Source organism: Arachis ipaensis, chromosome B10 (assembly GCF_059453495.1).
Source record: "Arachis ipaensis isolate K30076 ecotype BB chromosome B10, ASM5945349v1, whole genome shotgun sequence".
NCBI classification, from domain to species: Eukaryota; Viridiplantae; Streptophyta; class Magnoliopsida; order Fabales; family Fabaceae; genus Arachis; species Arachis ipaensis.
The window spans coordinates 129,642,518-129,653,864 of record NC_142435.1 but is presented as its reverse complement, the minus strand read 5'-3'; positions in this window follow the sequence as shown (position 1 = coordinate 129,653,864).

Below are 11,347 nucleotides of genomic sequence, written 5' to 3'. Positions count from 1 at the left end.
ACCACAACCTTCAATTGGTATCAGTAGCTAAGGTCTCAAGAAACAAGCTTAACCGCTTGAAGCAAAGATCCAATGGCGAACAACTTGGGCACAACCACAGTTGCTTACACCCTCACTGAAGGCCAGTCAAACAACCGGCCACCTTTCTTCAACGGAAAGAACTACTCCTACTGGAAAGAAAGGATAAGGATCTTCATCCAATCCATTGACTACAACTTATGGAAGATCGTTGTGAGTGGTCCCAAGATCCCAACAAAAATAAGTGCTGATGGAGTGGTAACTCCGAAAGAAGAAGCTGAATGGAATGAAGATGACAAGAAGAAGATAGAGCTGAACACTAAAGCAATCAACCTTCTTCACTGTGCTATCAGCTTTGAAGAGTACCGAAAGGTATCTAGATGCAAGACAGCCAAAGAAATCTGGGAAAAACTCCAGGTTACACACGAAGGCACTAAACAAGTCAAAGAAACGAGGATTGATATGCTGCGAAAAGAGTATGAGATGTTTAGCATGAAGGATGGAGAAAGCATTGATGAAGCATTTGAGAGATTCTCAATCATAATCAACAACCTTGATGCTATGGGTACAAACTATGCAGAACAAACCTTGGTGAGAAAACTCCTTAGAAGCCTCACAAAAGAGTGGAAAAACACTGCCACTGTCCTAACCGAGAGTAACAACATAAGTCCCATAACCTATGATGAGCTGAGAGGAAAACTCCTTGCCTATGAAGCCACACACACAAACACAGACTCAAAGAAAAAGGGAATAGCCCTCAAGTCACAAATAGAACCGAAAGAGAGTGAGTCTAGTGATGGTATTTCAGATGATGAACTTTTGTTTTTTGCTAGGAGATTTAGAAGGATGATGAAGAACAAAGGCAAATACAAGGGTTCAAGTTCAAAGGAGCACAAGATAGACTTGAGCAAAGTGACGTGCCATCATTGCAAGGAGGCTGGACACTTCAAGTCAAACTGTCCAAAGCTCAAAAAGGAGGACAAAGGCAAGAAGGAAAGGAAGAGAGTACTCATGGCAGCTTGGGAGGATCTTGAGAATGACTCAAATGAAGAAGAAGAATCTGAAGGAGATGACAAAGACTGTTTCATGGCTGGAAACAACAATCTTGATGAGGTAAATTATTATGATTTGACCATTGAGGACTTGCATGTTATTATTGATGATCTCACCTTAAACACCTCAAAACTGCTTGATAAATACAATGGATGCAGATCTGAAAGAGATGTGTTAAGAGCTGAAAATGAATTTTTAAAAGAAAAAGTGAAGGAAACTGAATGTGCTTTGGACATCATTGAAGAAAACAGATTTCTAAAATCTGAACTTGAAAAATTAAAAGGAAAGCACATTGTGGATCCTTCACATGAGTTAATTGCTGAAAACAAAAGATTAAATGATATGATTAAAATGTTGAATGGTGATTTAGCAAAATTTGCTCAAGGTTCTAGCAACTTGGACAAATTACTTGCAAGTCAAAGACCATTGTTTGAAAAATCTGGTTTAGGCTACATAGCCAAGGAAGATGTTGTTTCTAACACATCCCCTATAAAATTTGTGGCTTCTTCATCAAATACCAAATCCATACCAAACAAATCAGGTATCGGATATGTTTCAAAATGTGAAGAAAAATCTGATGAAGAATACACAAATGTAGCTGAGCCTTCACCAAGAACTGGTCCAAGTTCAAACCGGCCAGGTTTGGGTTATATTTCGAAAAATGAGGCTGCTTTCAAGAAACCAATTTTTTACAACAAAACCTCATTCTCGAAAGGCAAAAATATTCAAGAAAATTCTGGTGAAAATGCTTTTGCAAAGAGGAATAACTTTACTAAAAATCAGTTTGTCAAAAGAAATGCATCTCCTCCAAGAACTAGAAAATTTCAAAGCTTTAATCATTTCAAGCAATATAACTCACATCAGCTTCAGCAACACACACCAGAAAATCATTGTGTTAATTGCAAGAAATTTGGTCACTCATATGCACAATGCTTCATTGAAAAGAGAGTTGTAGGAAACAAAGTCTACAATGTTGTTTGTGATTTCAATGCACTTGGGCAACCAAGATGGATTAACTTCAAAGGATCCAAATTAATTTGGATACCTAAGGCTACTTGAAACTCATCATGCAGATTTGCCTAGCATCCAAGAACAAAAAGGACATGTGGTACATGGATAGTGGATGTTCAAGGCACATGACTGGAAGGTCAACCTACTTCATCAAACTAAATAAGTATGATGGAGGTTTTGTGACCTTTGGAGATGATGGTAAAGGTAAAATCATTGCTGTTGGAAAAGTAGGTAATGAGCAATCTACTTTCATTGATGATGTACTTTTGGTATGTGGTTTAAAGCACAATCTTTTAAGTATAAGTCAGCTGTGTGATTTAGGATATTTAGTTGTTTTCAAAAGGCTTGAATGCTGTGTTGTTAATGAAAAGACAAATGAAGTGATGTTTGTTGCCAAGCGTTTCAATAATATGTATAGACTTACTCTTGATGAACTAAAGAATCAAAATGTAGCTTGTCTTCACTCTAAAGAATCTGAAAAGTGGTTATGGCACAAGAGATTGGGCCATGCAAGTATGTTTCAAATAAACAAACTTGTAAAGAAAGAATTAGTAAGAGGTCTTCCTTTGATAAAGTTTGACAAAGACATCACTTGTGATGCTTGCCAAATGGGAAAACAAACAAAAAGTTCTTTTAGACCAAAGGAAGACATCTCTACTAAAAGACCACTTGAGTTGCTACACATTGATTTATTTGGTCCAACAAGAACTCAAAGCCTAGGTGGTAAACATTATGGTTTAGTAATTATGGATGACTACACTAGGTTTGGTTGGGTTTTATTTCTTGCACACAAAAATGAAGCCTTTTCGGCCTTTGAGCCTTTTTGCAAGAAAATTCAAAATAAAAAAGATTTGAAAATCTCTTCTATAAGAAGCGATCATGGAACTGAATTTGAAAATAATTTGTTTGAATCCTTTTGTGAGGAATTTGGAATATCTCACAACTTCTCTTGTCCAAGAACACTACAACAAAATGGTGTTGTGGAAAGAAGAAATAGAAGCATACAAGAAATGATAAGAGCTATGCTTTGTGAGAGCAATGTTCCAAAATTCCTTTGGGCTGAAGCGGTTAACACAGCTTGCCACATTTTAAATAGAACAATCATAAGAAAATTTTTGAAGAAAACCCCTTATGAACTTTGGAAAGGCTACCCACCAAACTTAGATTACTTGCACATCTTTGGATGCAAATGTTTTGTTTTAAATAACAAAGAAAATTTGGGAAAATTTGATCCAAAGGCTTATGAGTGTTTGTTTGTAGGATATTCCACAACTAGTAAAGCATATAGGGTTTATCATCAAGATGCTAGAATTATTGAGGAGTCCATACATGTTACATTTTGTGATACTAACTTGGTACAAAGTATTTTGAAAGATTGTGATGCAGGAAATCAAGCTCAAAAGGAAGATGAAGCTGCTCAAAATCATGAAAAAGGAAATTCTGGACAAGCTGAACCAGAAACTGCTAATGCTGAAAATTCAAGAGACAATTCCATTTTGTCTCATGAATCTGAAGGAAATTCTGCAGCCAGCAGCGCCCAGAATCCCTTGGTGAATGAATCTGCCTCCAAGTCCACCAGACCTCGTGAATGGAGATTCTTGAAGAATTATCCTGAGAAATTTGTCATTGGGGACGTCTCTCATGGAGTGCAAACAAGATCTTCCACTAGAAAGGCTAATGAAGGATCAAACATTGCCCTTCTCTCACAAATAGAGCCTCAAAACGTCAAAGAAGCACTCAGTGACCCTTCTTGGGTTAAAGCTATGGAAGATGAGCTTCTTGAGTTTGAAAAGAACCAAGTATGGACCTTGGTTCCAAGGCCTAGTGGAAAGAAAGTGACCGGCACCAAGTGGATTTTTCGGAACAAGTTAGGAGAAGATGGTAGCATTGCAAGAAACAAGGCAAGGCTAGTGGCACAAGGATATGGCCAAGAAGAAGGAATAGACTTTGATGAATCCTTTGCCCCTGTTGCCCGAATGGAAGCCATAAGACTTCTCTTAGCTTATGCTGCATTTTGTGGTTTTAAATTATACCAAATGGATGTGAAATGTGCATTTTTGAATGGAGTGATAGATAGAGAAGTGTATGTGGAGCAGCCTCCTGGTTTTGAAAATAAAGAGCATTTTGATCATGTTTTCAAACTATCTAAAGCTCTCTATGGTTTAAGACAAGCTCCTAGAGCGTGGTATGAGAGACTTAGCTCTTTTCTTTTGAAAAATGGTTTTCAAAGAGGCACCACTGACACAACTCTATTCATCAAGAACTCTAATGATTCTTTTATTCTAGTCCAAATATATGTTGATGACATTATTTTTGGATCAGCAAATGAATCCCTTTGTTCTGAATTTGGAAAACTCATGACAAGTGAATTTGACATGAGTATGATGGGTGAACTTAATTTCTTCCTTGGGCTGCAAATTAAACAAACTGAAAAAGGTATTTTCATTCATCAAGAGAAGTATGCCAAGGAATTAGTTAAGAAATTTGGTATGGAAAATGCCAAACCCATGGGAACTCCCATGCATCCTAATTCTAAATTAGATAAGGGAGAAACTGAGAAAGATGTTGATGAGACTAGGTATAGAGGAATGATTGGCTCTCTTATGTACTTAACTTCCTCTAGACCCGATATTGTGCAAAGTGTTGGATTGTGTTCTAGGTTCCAATCCAAACCTAAAGAGTCACATCTTTCTGCAGTTAAAAGGATCATTAGATATGTTCATGGCACATCCAATTTTGGTCTTTGGTATCCTAAGATTGATGATTTTTCTGCAGTTGGTTATTGTGATGCAGATTTTGCTGGTGATAGAGTTGATAGAAGGAGCACTTCTGGTTTATGTTGCTTCCTTGGGAAGTCCTTAAATGTATGGTCAAGTAAGAAGCAACCAACAGTGGCCCTTTCCACTGCAGAGGCTGAGTATATAGTTGCTTCTTCGTGTTGTTCTCAGCTTTTATGGTTAAAAACACAGCTCGCTGATTACAAATTAAAGGCTGAAAATATTCCCCTGCTGTGTGATAATATGAGTGCCATTAATATTTCTAAAAATCCAGTTTTGCACTCTAGGACTAAACATATTGAAGTGAAATTTCACTCAATAAGAGAACATGTCCAAAAGGGGGATATTAGTATTCAATTTGTTAAATCAGAGGAGCAATTAGCAGATATTTTTACAAAACCATTAGCTGAGGATAGATTCTGCATGCTTAGGACTTGTCTAGGAATCTTGAGTTATGATTCTTTGTTTGAAAAATGCTGATGTATTTGCTGGAGCTTTTTGTCTCATAAACAGGCATGAGACAATTCTAGGCAGGTGATGAATGTTTCCATCAAGTCAGCGTGTTCTGGGCTTATTTCAAATAAACCTATCTGGGCCAACCTCAATATTCAGATCAAGAGTGGTCCAAATGTGTTTCATTAATCTCATATCACTTCAAGGCCCTAACATGAATGTTACAATCTTGTTTGTTATTTTTGATGACTTGTGTGTTTCATAAAAGGTTTTCAATAAATGTTTTGTGGCCCAAAAAGTTTTTCAAGAGGATTTAATTTTGGCCCAAAAAGGTGTTCCAGGTTAATTTTGTTGTTTTTCTCAAATTTTAAAATTAACTTCCCTTTTATTTTTTAAAATCAAATAAAATCTTTCTTGAATGAGGTCATGTCTTTTCAAGTCTTTTCAAATGGTGATGCAGTTGCATGGTTTTGGAAATCCACTTTTTGGGTACGGTTACCAACACTCCCTTTCTTCCCTCCATAACTTCTTCACACACTCTTCGGTTTCTTCCCACTCACTTTACTGCTTCTCTTCCCTCAAAAGACTGAAACTAACTAAATGAGGAAGAAAACCATTCCTAAAAGGCCTCCTCGTGAAAAGATCTTCAAGCTACCCACAAAGCCTTCCACTCGCTCTCAAGACCGCACCTTTACCCCTTCTCCTTCTCCTCCTACCTCTCCTCCTCGCACAGCACCCATGGCGCGAACCAAGACTACACCAAGGTACCCTGCCTCTGCCAAGCCGACGCCACCACCAAAGGCCACACCTTCCAAGCCTGGCTCCTCAAAACCAAGTTCAGCAAAGCCTGGCTCCTCCAAAGGCAAACGCCAGGCGACTGAGGAACCCATACCCGAACCAACACAACCAAAATCCAGGTCGGTTCCAATGCGATCTCAACGAGGTAACACTCGAGTCCCTCTCCAGAATGTTAAAGAACCAGACATTGGACCTTTTGATCACAAAGCTCACTTTTTGACTTCTCATTCGAACTATAACCCTTATAGATTCAAATCTGCCATGAACAATGATTTTTATGAGAAGGTTATCCAGTATCGTACCCTATGTCCCTCTTTTCTCGCTGATTTGCCATCTTTGAAAAGAAAAGGTTTTCCTTTTGTTGATAACTTGATTTTTCTGGACTGGAATCATTTTTTTGACATAAAAAAACCTGTTTATCCCTTGTTGGTCAAAGAGTTTTATGCAAACATGACTTATCATGAAGGCACTGCTCATTCGTATGTCAAGGGCCGAGACATTGTTTTAAACAATGAGACCATCAGTGACGCTTTGAAGTATACTGATGTAGGGCCTTGTGCCTACACGTCAGTTAAGTGGGATGAAGGAGTTGGTGTTTCTTACAATGATGCCCTGGCTAGTATTTGTGAACATATTTCCTTAATAGATGACATTACACCTACTCACAAAGCCCTAGGATATGAGCGTGATCAACTGCACCGAATAGTCAATCATATTATTCTGCCTCAAAGCGGCTCATATCAAAGGGTTTCCTACACTGATACTCTTGTTTTATATGCCCTTCTCACCAAAACTGAAATTTCATTTGCATATTTGATGGTTAGATACATGTTTGACTCTGTTAGAAGTGAAAAGGACAAAGCTCTTCCTTATGGCATGTTTCTAACTTGCATTTTTGAGTATTTTGGTGTTGACTTGACCAATGAGAAATATGAAAATAGACATTCATATCTAAAGGGAGGTGGTTCAGTGAAACAGCAAAAAGGACCAACTCGATCTGAGAGAGTGGTTCTACTGCTCCTTCCACTGAGGGTACTTCCATCTCCACTGGGAAGAAATCCACTCTGCTGAATGTGGTCAGGGATGTTGCTCAAGAGTTTGTCTCCCAATTGAATCACTTGATTGAATTGAGCAAAGAGAAAAGGAAGCTGGCTAGCAAGCATGAGAACTTCTTGAAGAAATCAAGGGATAGGGCGGCTGTACTTATGACTTTCATTGACAACCTTCAAAATGATGAAGATATTGCCACTGATGCTGAAGAGGAAGCTGCCTCGGAGGGGAATGGTTCTGATGCCTAGGATTTGTCTCATAAAATCTGCTGATGACTACTCATTTTTTGTCTCATAAACTCTGTTTTATTTTGCTACTGCTTGGTATACTTTTGTTGTCTTAGATAACTGTAATAACTTTGAACATTGATTCACTTTTGGTTATTTAGACAGTTATCTTGGCTGTGCACTAACCTTTCTTGCAGGGTTTATAGTGCTGTTTTTTGTTGATCTTGTTTATTATCCGCCCTTGATGACAAAAGGGGGAGTAATAGCAATAGGATAGTAGATCCTAGTATTTTTTTGGGATTTTTGCTGCATCCATACTTGAGTTTGCATGTTGAATAATCTTTGCTGCATTAATACTTGTTTTCACATGCTGAATCTGTTTGCTGATGGTAATAGCTTGATGGTGGGCTGATTATGATATGTTGCTATCTGATTCTGACCCTGATGTATTAAAGCTCTATTTTGGCCATTTAAACTATCACTGTTTGCTATACTTTTGGTTGGTACATAGCATCTGTTTAGTTCCATATAAGTATATGTAAACAGGAAAGAAGAGAAGAGCATAAATTCAGGGGGAGCTAACCTTGAAAAGGAAAGGGGGAGCAACATAAAAGCAAATGACAAAAATCAAAGGGAATTTTCTAAACCTGACTCAAACTCATTTCCTTTTGATTATAGCTTAAATCATATTTGTCATCAAGGGGGAGATTGTTGAGTTAAGAAATTAACTAAATTAATTAGTGATGACAAACATTATTTTTGAGCAAAATAAATAATTAGTGTTGATTAATTATATTTACTTATTAACTAATTATTTATTGTTGCAGGCCAAATGTTAATAGCCCAAATGGAATAAAAAGCATTCAGCAAAGAATATTGGGCTGAAAGCAAAATAAAGAGCCCAAGCAAAAGCAAAGAAAGAAACCAAAGAAATTAAATCGGGCCAAGCATACCAACACCCGATCCAAGCCCGATCTGGTTTCAGAAATGCAAATCCCTCTCTTTTGCTTAACCAAAAGCAACGTCCTTTTCCTCTCTAATCAAGTCACATCAAAACTTCAGTAAAGTAAGAAAGAGAAAGTGAAGAAAAGCTTCCTCTATAAGCCAGTGACCAAAGAAGCAAGAAAGAGAAAATTGAAGCTTGAGGCACAGAAGCAAAGAACAGAAAATCCAAACCAAATCAAGCTTAAGAAAGGTAATCCATCTCATCTTGCATGCATCAGATCTTCATCCCTTCTTCCCAACTCTATGCACTACCCGAAAATGGCATTGAAGGAAAAGTTGTTCTCTGCCCTATTCTGCTGTGTATCTACGGTCTTAATCAAGACTTAGGGACCAAGTTGGTGTTCAAGGGCTCAGATTAAGTTGACCTCTGGAAGATTTCCATGGTTGATGTTTTGTGGCTTTCGGTCAAGTTGGAGAAGTCAGAAGAAAAGATTCTACTTTGATGCTTGAGAAGAAAAAGTAAGCTTGTGGGTTGGTGAAGCTCAAGGCTCAAGGTGTTGACCTTGGAAGAAGAACCAAGCAACATGCAAGGAGATAAAAAGAAGCTTGCTGTTCATTCAGAAGGCAAGGAGAGAAAACCAGAGAATAGAGGTTATTGTTTTGAGAGAGCTCTTTGAAGAAGTTCAACTAACTGGACAGTGTAACCTAATCAAAGGTGCATTCCGCCAGTATGAAGAACTGAATCAGAGGCTTGCCAATCTGGTTTTTCGCATAGCACAGAGGCTGTTGATGAAGTCAATCTCCTTCATGTTTTACAGATTGTAATGTACTTTTCTATGTTTATCTTTCTGTAATTTCTTGTGAGAAAAGGCATTGTGAGAAAGCTCAAGTAAAAGCCATGAGTGGAAAAAGGCTGAGTGAAACACTTGAGAGAAAAGCCTAGAGTTAATTTCAGATTTCTTTAGGTGTGTTTATGTCTTGTATCTTGTACCTGTGAGGTATCCCTTTCTTAGTTGGGTTAGCACTAAGAGTGAATAGTTAGGTATTAGCATAGCCAATGTCAAGTTAGGTTAGAACTTGAGTATGAAAGAATTGGGTTAATCCTGTGTTATTGGTGTATGTAATACTGTTAACTATAGTGAAATTCTTCCATAGTTGTGGAGGAGACTGGATGTAGGTTGCATAGCACAAGGCAACCGAACCAGGATACATGCTGGTGTTAGCTTTTCTCTTCTCTGCTGTGTTCTGTTTTCTGATATTCATGAGACAAAAATAAATTGTCTCATAAATTTCCGCTGCTAAGTTAAAACAGAATCAGAATTGCAAATCTGTTTTAAAAGGGTAATAACTGCAAATTAAAGGAAGGCATAGATTCAACCCCCCCTTCTCTAAGCCTACCACAACCTTCACTCTTTCTCTGGAGTTTTGTAAACTTCAGCAGCTATAAAGCTCGGCTCGACAGTCGTTGCTTCAGCAAACTTCAGTGCCTTCGTCACTCCAACATCTACCATCGCGTCTGCCAGGACTTCAAGGTCTGACACCGTCGGCTCAGAAGGCTGAGTTTGTTGAGTCACTGTCACTTGAGATGGGAGAGTTATTGGTTGAGATGCTGGGGGACTTATCCCAAAGTTGAAGGAAGGCACATCATCTTCCCATTGCCTAGGACGAGCAGCACTGCAAGACGACAAAGAGAGTTATTGATTTCTGGATTAAACGAATTAGTGAACCGAAATTAAACAAAGCAGTGAAGCAAAATTATCTAGATTTAAACAAGTAGAAAACCTACAAATCAGGCTGTGCATCTTCTTCCAATTGCCGTGCAGTCGAAACTTCTTGGCAAGGTTGCTATTGTTATTTGGCAGGGATACTGCATTAAACAAAAAAGAGTTTAATAACGACCCAGAATTATTATCTTGTATCATTAAAACTAATAAAAAGAATTTAATTACAACTTAAAGGAACAATGAAAAAGCAATATATAAGACATAAGATTATAAAAAATGATATTAATTAAAACTTACACATTCAACGGAGGTTCTGGCTCCGTCTTTCTCGGGAAAGATTCCTCTGCGGCCTGCTTTTCGGGTTCCGCAAGGCAGCTGTAAGAGACAAAAGAGAGTCCAAAAATAAGAACATATTGAATTCATTTTTGGATGCAACTGAACTATAATTAAACCATGTAGTGAACCGAAATTATCAAGATTTGTACAAGCAGTAAAACTTACACATCAATTGAACCATACTTTCTTTGCAGAGCTGCTGTTGCGTTTCTAGAGGGCTATTGCATTAAATAGAAAACAGTTCAATAATGACCCCAAATTATTATTCTATACCATTAAAATTAATAAAAATAATTTTATGTGCAACTTACTCATTATCAGAAGGGACATAGATATAGTCATCTTTGAGTAACTCTTCCTTAAGAGAACTCGGAAGAGACACCGCAATAGGATCTCTAAGGAATGTAAAGAAGGAAGAAGTTAATGTTGAATAATTAGAATAGGTTATGAGAAACCGAAATTTGTACATTGAAAAACTCACATTTTCAAAGGTTGAGAACGAGTTTCTTCTCGAACCTCAATTATTTATAGGTCAGAATCAGGTGTAGTGCTACTGACATTTAAACACGATTTTTGTGTGATTAATTAAACAAAATTTATTACCTAAATCTAAAAGAGCAACATAAATATTTTTAACTTATACTGGTGGAGTTTTAAAACTCTTTTTTTAATGGATTTTCTTTCTTCAAAAAACTTTTACCGGGGTTTCCAGAGTATTTTTCCTAATAAAAAAGATACCAAATTAAAATCAGCAACCAAGATTAAAAGTAGAGATCTAAAAACACATGAAATTCATTTCTAGAATCCACTGAACCGAAAGTAAAGCCTACAATGAACGAATTTACCTGGTATTGTCCGGGGCATTCACAGAAGGTGTGGAGCTCGTTTGAGTCTGTAAGATAGGTTCGCTACCCAGATTTACAGTCAGTAGTCTAAGCAAGATAAATAAATATTA